Below are 10,263 nucleotides of genomic sequence, written 5' to 3'. Positions count from 1 at the left end.
CAGTCCTATTTATTTAGCTCCCACGGGGTGCAGGGCTCTGTACTGAGCGCCGCCGTGGGTCCGGGAGCGTGTCAACTCTGTGCTGAGCGCCTCCTCTGTGTCCCCCCCTGCCTCTGTACTGAGCGCCTGCTCCGGGTCCCGCCGTCTCCCACCCCGATCAGCCAGTCAGTCCTATTTATTGGGTGCAGGGCGCTGTACTGAGCGCCGCCCAGGGCCCGGGAGCGTGTCAACTCTGTGCTGAGCGCCTCCTCTGTGTCCCCCCCGCCTCCCCCCCACCCCTAGCATTCAACCGCCCAGTCAGTCCTATTTATTCAGCTCCCCCGGGGTGCAGGGCTCTGTACTGAGCGCCGCCGTAGGTGCAGGAGCGTGTCACACTATGTACTGAGCGCCTCCCCTGCGTCCCCCCCTGACTCTGTGCTGAGCGCCTGCTCCGGCTTCCCCCGTCTCCCACCCCGATCAGTCAGTCAGTCCTGTTTATTGGGTGCAGGGCACTGTACTGAGCGCCGCCGTGGGTCCAGGAGCGTGTCAACTCTGTGCTGAGCGCCTCCTCTGTGTCCCCCCTGCCTCCCCCCCACCCCTAGTATTCAACCGCCCAGTCAATCCTATTTATTCAGCTCCCACGGGGTGCAGGGCGCTGTACTGAGCGCTGCCTTGGGTCCAGGAGCGTGTCAACTCTGTGCTGAGCGCCTCCTCTGCGTCCCCCCTGACTCTGTGCTGAGCGCCTGCTCCGGCTTCCCCCGTCTCCCACTCCTAGCAGTCAGTCAGTCCTATTTATTTAGCTCCCACGGGGTGCAGGGCTCTGTACTGAGCGCCGCCGTGGGTCCAGGAGCGTGTCAACTCTGTGCTGAGCGCCTCCTCTGTGTCCCCCCCTGCCTCTGTACTGAGCGCCTGCTCCGGAACCCGCCGGCTCCCACTCCAAGCAGTCAGTCAGTCCTATTGGTTGCAGGGCACTGTACTGAGCGCTGCTGTAGGTCCTGGAGTGTGTCAACTATGTGCTGAGCGCCTCCTCTGTGTCCCCCCTGCCTCCCACCCACCCCTAGCGTTCAACCGCCCTGTCAGTCCTATTCATTCAGCTCCCACGGGGTGCAGGGCGCTGTACTGAGCGCTGCCGTAGGTCCAGGAGCATGTCAGCTATGTGCTGAGCGCCTCCTCTGTGTTCCCCCCGCCTCCCCCCCACCCCTAGCATTCAACCGCCCAGTCAATCCTATTTATTTAGCTCCCACGGGGTGCAGGGTGCTGTACTGAGCGCTGCCGTAGGTCCAGGAGCGTGTCAACTCTGTGCTGAGCGCCTCCTCTGTGGCCCCCCTGACTCTGTGCTGAGCGCCTGCTCCGGCTTCCCCCGTCTCCCACCCCGATCAGTCAGTCAGTCCTGTTTATTGGGTGCAGGGCACTGTACTGAGTGCTGCCGTGGGTCCAGGAGCGTGTCAACTATGTGCTGAGCGCCTTCTCTGTCCCCCCCCGCCCAGCCTCTGTGCTGAGCGCCTGCTCCGGGACCCGCCAGCTCCCACCCCAAGCAGTCAGTCAGTCCTATTTATTGGGTGCAGGGCGCTGTACTGAGCGCTACCGTGGGTCCAGGAGCATTTTAACTCTGTGCTGAGCGCCTCCTCTGTGTCCCCCCCGCCTCCCCCCCACCCCTAGCATTCAACCGCCCTGTCAATCCTATTTATTCAGCTCCCCCGGGGTGCAGGGTGCTGTACTGAGCGCTGCCGTAGGTCCAGGAGCATGTCAACTCTGTGCTGAGCGCCTCCTTTGTGGCCCCCCTGACTCTGTGCTGAGCGCCTGCTCCAGCTTCCCCCGTCTCCCACTCCTAGCAGTCAGTCAGTCCTATTTATTTAGCTCCCACGGGGTGCAGGGCGCTGTACTGAGCGCTGCCGTGGGTCCAGGAGCGTGTCAACTCTGTGCTGAGCGCCTCCTCTGCATCCCCCCCTGACTCTGTGCTGAGCGCCTGCTCCGGCTTCCCCCGTCTCCCACCCCGAGCAGTCAGTCAGTCCTGTTTATTGGGTGCAGGGCGCTGTACTGAGTGCTGCCGAGGGCCCGGGAGCGTGTCAACTCTGTGCTGAGCGCCTCCTCTGTGTCCCCCCCGCCTGCCTCCCACCCACCCCCAGCATTCAACCGCCCAGTCAGTCCTATTTTATTCAGCTCCCACGGGGTGCAGGGCGCTGTACTGAGCGCTGCCTTGGGTCCAGGAGCGTGTCAACTCTGTGCTGAGCGCCTCCTCTGTGTCCCCCCTGCCTCTGTACTGAGCGCCTGCTCCGGAACCCGCCGGCTCCCACCCCGAGCAGCCAGTCAGTCCTATTTGTTGGGTGCAGGGGGCTGTACTGAGCGCTGCCGTGGGTCCAGGAGCGTATCAACTCTGTGCTGAGCGCCTCCTCTGTGTCCCCCCTGCCTCCCACCCACCCCTAGTATTCAATCCTATTTATTCAGCTCCCACGGGGTGCAGGGCTCTGTACTGAGCGCTGCCGTAGGTCCGGGAGCGTGTCAACTCTGTGCTGAGCGCCTCCTTTGTGGCCCCCCCTGACTCTGTGCTGAGCGCCTCCTTTGTGGCCCCCCTGACTCTGTGCTGAGCGCCTGCTCCGGCTTCCCCTGTCTCCCACTCCTAGCAGTCAGTCAGTCCTATTTATTTAGCTCCCACGGGGTGCAGGGCTCTGTACTGAGCGCTGCCATAGGTCCGGGAGCGTGTCAACTCTGTGCTGAGCGCCTCCTCTGTGTGTCCCCCTGCCTCTGTGCTGAGCGCCTGCTCCGGCTTCCCCCGTCTCCCACCCCGAGCAGTCAGTCAGTCCTATTTGTTGGGTAAAGGGGGCTGTGCTGAGCGCCGCCGAGGGCCCGGGACCGTGTCAACTATGTGCTGAGCGCCTCCTCTGTGTCCCCCCTGCCTCCCCCCCACCCCTAGCATTCAACCACCCTGTCAGTCCTATTTATTCAGCTCCCACGGGGTGCAGGGCGCTGTACTGAGCGCTGCCGTGGGTCCAGGAGCGTGTCAGCTATGTGCTGAGCGCCTCCTCTGCGTCCCCCCCTGACTGTGCTGAGCGCCTGCTCCGGCTTCCCCCGTCTCCCACCCCGACCAGTCAGTCAGTCCTATTTATTGGGTGCAGGGCGCTGTACTGAGCACCGCCCAGGGCCCGGGAGCGTGTCAACTCTGTGCTGAGCGCCTCCTCTGTGTCCCCCCCCCCGCCTCCCCCCCACCCCTAGTATTCAACCGCCCTGTCAGTCCTATTCATTCAGCTCCCACGGGGTGCAGGGCTCTGTACTGAGCGCTGCCGAGGGCCCGGGAGCGTGTCAACTGTGTGCTGAGCGCCTCCTCTGTGTCCCCCCCTGCCTCTGTGCTGAGCGCCTGCTCCGGGACCCGCCAGCTCCCACCCCAAGCAGCCAGTCAGTCCTATTTATTGGGTACGGGGTGCAGGGTGCTGTACTGAGCGCTGCCATGGGTCCAGGAGCATGTCAACTGTGTGCTGAGCGCCTCCTCTGTCCCCCCTGCCTCTGCTGAGCGCCTGCTCCGGCTTCCCCCGTCTCCCACCCCGATCAGTCAGTCAGTCCTATTTATTGGGTGCAGGGCGCTGTACTGAGCGCCGCCCAGGGCCCAGGAGCGTGTCAACTCTGTGCTGAGCGCCTCCTCTGTGTCCCCCCCGCCTCCCCCCCACCCCTAGCATTCAACCGCCCTGTCAATCCTATTTATTCAGCTCCCCTGGGGTGCAGGGCGCTGTACTGAGCGCTGCCACGGGTCCAGGAGCGTGTCAACTCTGTGCTGAGCGCCTCCTTTGTGGCCCCCCTGCCTCTGTGTTGAGCGCCTGCTCTGGCTTCCCCCGTCTCCCACTCCTAGCAGTCAGTCAGTCCTATTTATTTAGCTCCCATGGGGTGTAGGGCGCTGTACTGAGCGCTGCCGTAGGTCCAGGAGCATGTCAGCTATGTGCTGAGCGCCTCCTCTGTGTCCCCCCCCGCCTCCCACCCACCCCTAGTGTTCAACTGCCCAGTCCGTCCTATTCATTCAGCTCCCACGGGGTGCAGGGCGCTGTACTGAGCGCCGCCCAGGGCCCGGGAGCGCGTCACACTCTGTGCTGAGCGCCTCCTCTGTGTCCCCCCCGCCTCCCCCCCACCCCTAGCATTCAATCCTATTCATTCAGCTCCCCCGGGGTGCAGGGCTCTGTACTGAGCGCCGCCGTAGGTCCGGGAGCGTGTCAACTCTGTGCTGAGCGCCTCCTCTGTGTCCCCCCCTGCCTCTGTGCTGAGCGCCTGCTCCGGCTTCTCCAGTCTCCCACTCCTAGCAGTCAGTCAGTCCTACTTATTTAGCTCCCACGGGGTGCAGAGCGCTGTACTGAGCGCTGCCAAGGCCCCAGGAGCGTGTCAACTCTGTGCTGAGCGCCTCCTCTGTGTCCCCCCCTGACTCTGTGCTGAGCGCCTGCTCCGGAACCCGCCGGCTCCCACTCCAAGCAGTCAGTCAGTCCTGCTTACTGGGTGCAGGGCTCTGTACTGAGCGCTGCCGTAGGTCCGGGAGCGTGTCAACTCTGTGCTGAGCGCCTCCTCTGTGTCCCCCCTGCCTGCCTCCCCCCCACCCCTAGTATTCAATCCTATTCATTCAGCTCCCCCGGGGTGCAGGGCGCTGTACTGAGCGCTGCCGTAGGTCCAGGAGCGTGTCGACTGTGTGCTGAGCGCCTCCTTTGTGACCCCCCTGCCTCTGTGCTGAGCGCCTGCTCCGGCTTCCCCCGTCTCCCACCCCGATCAGTCAGTCAGTCCTATTTATTTAGCTCCCATGGGGTGCAGGGCGCTGTACTGAGCGCTGCCGAGGGCCCGGGAGCGTGTCACACTATGTGCTGAGCACCTCCTCTGTGTCCCCCCCCCTGCCTGCCTCCCCCCCACCCCTAGCATTCAACCGCCCAGTCAGTCCTATTTATTCAGCTCCCACGGGGTGCAGGGTGCTGTACTGAGCGCTGCCGTGGGTCCAGGAGCATGTCAACTATGTGCTGAGCGCCTCCTCTACGTCCCCCCCTGACTCTGTGCTGAGCGCCTGCTCCGGCTTCCCCCGTCTCCCACCCCGATCAGTCAGTCAGCCCTGTTTATTGGGTGCAGGGCACTGTACTGAGCGCTGCCGTGGGTCCAGGAGCATTTCAACTATGTGCTGAGCGCCTCCTCTGTGTCCCCCCCGCCTGCCTCCCCCCCACCCCTAGTATTCAACCGCCAAGTCAGTCCTATTTATTCGGCTCCCTTGGGGTGCAGGGCGCTGTACTGACCGCCACCGAGGGCTCGGGAGCGTGTCAACTCTGTGCTGAGCGCCTCCTTTGTGGCCCCCCCTGCCTCTGTGCTGAGCGCCTGCTCCAGCTTCCCCCGTCTCCCACTCCTAGCAGTCAGTCAGTCCTATTTATTTAGCTCCCACGGGGTGCAGGGCGCTGTGCTGAGCGCTGCCGTAGGTCCAGGAGCATTTTAACTGTGTGCTGAGCGCCTCCTCCGTGTCCCCCCTGCCTCCCCCCCACCCCTAGCGTTCAACCGCCCAGTCAGTCCTATTTATTCAGCTCCCACGGGGTGCAGGGCACTGTACTGAGCGCTGCCGTAGGTCCAGGAGCATGTCAACTGTGTGCTGAGCGCCTCCTCTGTGTCCCCCCCCCCGCCTCTGTGCTGAGCGCCTGCTCCGGGACCCGCCGGCTCCCACCCCAAGCAGTCAGTCAGTCCTATTTATTGGGTGCAGAGCGCTGTACTGAGCGCTGCCGAGGGCCCGGGACCGTGTCAACTCTGTGCTGAGCGCCTGCTCCGGGACCCGCTGGCTTCCACTCCAAGCAGTTAGTCAGTCCTATTTATTTAGCTCCCATGGGGTGCAGGGCGCTGTACTGAGCGCTGCCGTGGGTCCAGGAGCATGTCAGCTATGTGCTGAGCGCCTCCTCTGTGTCCCCCCCCCCCCCCCGCCTCCCACCCACCCCTAGCGTTCAACCTCCCAGTCAGTCCTATTCATTCAGCTCCCACGGGGTGCAGGGCGCTGTACTGAGCGCCGCCCAGGGCCCGGGAGCGTGTCAACTCTGTGCTGAGCGCCTCCTCTGTGTCCCCCCTGCCTCTCACCCACCCTTAGTATTCAACCGCCCAGTCAGTCCTATTCATTCAGCTCTCACGGGGTGCAGGGCGCTGTACTGAGCGCCGCCCAGGGCCCGGGAGCGTGTCAACTCTGTGCTGAGCGCCTCCTCTGTGTCCCCCCTGCCTCTCACCCACCCTTAGTATTCAACCGCCCAGTCAGTCCTATTCATTCAGCTCTCACGGGGTGCAGGGCGCTGTACTGAGCGCTGCCGAGGGCCCAGGAGCACGTCACACTGTGTGCTGAGCGCCTGCTCCGAGACCCACCGGCTTCCACTCCAAGCAGTCAGTCAGTCCTGTTTATACAGCCTCTACGGGGTGCAGAGCGCTGTACTGAGCGCTGCCGAGGGCCCGGGAGCATGTCACACTCTGTGCTGAGCGCCTGCTCCGGGTCCCGCCGGCTCCCACTCCAAGCAGCCAGTCAGTCCTATTTATGGGGTGCAGGGCGCTGTACTGAGCGCTGCCGAGGGCCCAGGAGCGCGCCACACTCTGTGCTGAGCGCCTGCTCCGGGTCCCGCCAGCTTCCACTCCAAACAGTCAGTCCGTCCTATTCATTCAGCTCCCGTGGGGTGCAGAGCGCTGTACTGAGCGCTGCGGAGGGCCCAGGAGCGCGCTACACTCTGTGCTGAGCGCCTGCTCCGGATCCCGCCGGCTCCCACTCCAAGCAGTCAGTCAATCCTATTTATTCAGCTCCCTTGGGGTGCAGAGCGCTGTACTGAGCGCTGCTGAGGGCCCGGGAGCGTGTCAACTATGTGCTGAGCGCCTCCTCTGTCCCCCCTGCCTCTCACCCACCCCTAGCATTCAACCACCCTGTCAGTCCTATTTATTCAACTCCCACGGGGTGCAGGGCGCTGTACTGAACGCTGCCGAGGGCCCGGGAGCGTGTCAACTGTGTGCTGAGCGCCTCCTCTGTGTCCCCCCTGCCTCCCACCCACCCTTAGTATTCAACTGCTCAGTCAGTCCTACTCATTCAGCTCCCTCTGTGCTGAGCGCCTGCTCCAGGTCCCGCCGGCTCCCACTCCCAGCAGTCAGTCAGTCCTATTTATTGGGTGTAGAACACTGTACTGAGCGCTGCCGAGGGCCCAGGAGCGCGTCACACTCTGTGCTGAGCACCTGCTCTGGGTCCTGCCGGCTCCCACTCCCAGCAGTCAGGCAGTCCTATTTATTGGGTGCAGAGCACTGTACTGAGCGCTGCCGAGGGCCCAGGAGTGTGTCACACTCTGTGCTGAGCGCCTGCTCCGACTGAGCACTGCGGAGGGCCGAGGAGCGCGTCGCACCCTGTGCTGAGCGCCTGCCCCGGGTCCCGCCGGCTCCCACCCCGAGCAGTCAGTCAGTCCTATTTATTGGGTGCAGAGCGCTGTACTGAGCGCTGCGGAGGGCCCGGGAGCGTGTCAGCTATGTGCTGAGCGCCTCCTCTCTGTCCCCCCTGCCTCCCACCCACCCCTAGCATTCAACCGCCCTGTCAGTCCTATTCATTCAGCTCCAGTGGGGTGCAGAGCGCTGTACTGAGCGCTGCGGAGGGCCCAGGAGCGCGCCACACTCTGTGCTGAGCGCCTGCTCCGGTTCCCGCCGGCTCCCACTCCAAACAGTCAGTCAATCCTATTCATTTAGCTCCTACAGGGTGCAGAGCGCTGTACTGAGCGCTGCGGAGGGCCCGGGAGCGTGTCAGCTATGTGCTGAGCGCCTCCTCTCTGTCCCCCCTGCCTCCCACCCACCCCTAGCATTCAACCGCCCTGTCAGTCCTATTCATTCAGCTCCAGTGGGGTGCAGAGCGCTGTACTGAGCGCTGCGGAGGGCCCAGGAGCGCGCCACACTCTGTGCTGAGCGCCTGCTCCGGGTCCCGCCGGCTCCCACTCCAAACAGTCAGTCAATCCTATTCATTTAGCTCCTACAGGGTGCAGAGCGCTGTACTGAGCGCTGCGGAGGGCCCAGGAGCGTGTCAACTATGTGCTGAGCGCCTCCTCTGTGTCCTCCCTGCCTCCCACCCACCCCTAGGATTCAACCGCCCGGTCAGTCCTATTCATTCAGCTCCCTTGGGGTGCAGGGCTCTGTACTGAGCGCTGCGGAGAGCCCAGGAGCGCGTCACACTCTGTGCTGAGCGCCTGCTCCGGGTCCCGCCGGCTCCCACTCCAAACAGTCAGTCAGTCCTATTCATTCAGCTCCCACGGGGTGCAGGGCTCTGTACTGAGCGCTGCCGAGGGCCCAGGAGCGTGTCAACTATGTGCTGAGTGCCTCCTCTGTGTCCCCCCCTGCCTCTCACCCACCCTTAGTATTCAACCGCCCGGTCAGTCCTATTCATTCAGCTATCACGGGGTGCAGGGCGCTGTACTGAGCGCTGCCGAGGGCCCAGGAGCGCGGCGCACTCTGTGCTGAGCGCCTGCACCGGGACCCGCCGGTTTCCACTCCAAGCAGTCAGTCAGTCCTATTTATTTAGCTCCCACGGGGTACTGAGCGCTGCGGAGGGCCCAGGAGCGTGTCAACTATGTGCTGAGCGCCTCCTCTGTGTCCTCCCTGCCTCCCACCCACCCCTAGGATTCAACCGCCCGGTCAGTCCTATTCATTCAGCTCCCTTGGGGTGCAGGGCTCTGTACTGAGCGCTGCGGAGAGCCCAGGAGCGCGTCACACTCTGTACTGAGCGCCTGCTCCAAGTCCCGCCGGCTCCCACTCCAAACAGTTAGTCAGTCCTATTTATTTAGCTCCTACAGGGTGCAGAGCGCTGTACTGAGCGCTGCCGAGGGCCCAGGAGCGTGTCAACTCTGTGCTGAGCGCCTCCTCTGTGTCCCCCCCTGCCTCTCACCCACCCTTAGTATTCAACCGCCCGGTCAGTCCTATTCATTCAGCTATCACGGGGTGCAGGGCTCTGTACTGAGCGCTGCGGAGAGCCCAGGAGCGCGTCACACTCTGTGCTGAGCGCCTGCTCCGGGTCCTGCCGGCTCCCACTCCAAGCAGTCAGTCAGTCCTATTTATTCAGCTCCCACGGGGTGCAGGGCGCTGTACTGAGCGCTGCCGAGGGCCCAGGAGCGTGTCAACTCTGTGCTGAGCGCCTCCTCTGTGTCCCCCCCTGCCTCTCACCCACCCTTAGTATTCAACCGCCCGGTCAGTCCTATTCATTCAGCTATCACGGGGTGCAGGGCGCTGTACTGAGCGCTGCCGAGGGCCCAGGAGCGCATCGCACTCTGTGCTGAGCGCCTGCTTCGGGTCCCGCCGGCTCCCGCTCCAAACAGTCAGTCAGTCCTATTTATTCAGCTCCCATGGGGTGCAGAGCGCTGCACTGATAATGATGGCATTTATTAGGCGCTTACTATGCGCAGAGCACTGTTCTAAGCGCCGGGGAGGTTACAAGGTGATCAGGTTGTCCCACGGGGGGGCTCACAGTCTTCCTCCCCATTTTCCAGATGAGGGAACCGAGGCCCAGAGAAGTGAAGCGGCTTGCCCAAAGTCACCCAGCTGACAAGCCGTGGAGCCGGGATTCGAACCCACGACCTCTGCCTCCAAAGCCCGGGCTCTTTCCACTGAGCCACGCTGCTTCCCTAAGCACTGGGGTGGGCCCGGGAGCACATCGCACTTAGTGATGTGCACATCCAGGCGCTCAGTACAGTGCTCTGCACACAGTAAGCGCTCAATAAATACGATTGATTGATTGATTGGTTGATCACACCCTGTGCTGAGCGCCTGCTCCGGGTCCCCCCCACCGGCTCCCACTCCAAGCGATCAGTCAGTCCTATTTATTCAGCTCCTACGGGGTGCAGAGCGCTGCGCTAAGCGCCGGGGAGGGCCCAGGAGCGCGTCACACTATGTACTGAGCGCTCACTGTGTGTCCCGCCGCCTCCCCCCCCCCCCCCCCCCCCAGCGTTCAACCGCCCAGTCAATTCCTACGGGACTCTGCCCACAGTTAGCGCTCAATAAATAGCACATTCCCCAGCCAATCCTATTCATTCTGCCCGTACTGGGTGCGGAGCGCTGTACTAAGCGCCGGGGAGAGCCCAGGAGCACGTCCTACTCTGTGCTGAGCGCCTACTCCGTGTCCCTCCGGCTCCCACCCACCCCTAGCACTCAACCGCCCCATCAGTCATCATCATCATCATCATCATCAATTGTATTTATTGAGCGCTTACTATGTGCAGAGCACTGTACTAAGCGCTTGGGAAGGACAGATTGGCAAGTCCTATTGTCTATTGACTGACAGTCAGTCTATTGACTGACTATTGTCAGTCC

General features: G+C 63.1%; 1 protein-coding gene across 1 annotated transcript in view; it reads left to right on the top strand.

Annotated features, from left to right (window-relative positions):
* Positions 1-10,263, top strand: part of FBXO45 (F-box protein 45) — a 62,756-nt gene that overhangs the window by 3,194 nt on the left and 49,299 nt on the right. The gene's annotated exons all lie outside the window — the stretch shown is intronic.

Source organism: Tachyglossus aculeatus, chromosome 1 (assembly GCF_015852505.1).
Source record: "Tachyglossus aculeatus isolate mTacAcu1 chromosome 1, mTacAcu1.pri, whole genome shotgun sequence".
Lineage (NCBI taxonomy): Eukaryota > Metazoa > Chordata > Mammalia > Monotremata > Tachyglossidae > Tachyglossus > Tachyglossus aculeatus.
Note: the sequence above shows the minus strand (reverse complement) of the source record. Positions and strands in the feature narration are given on the sequence as shown.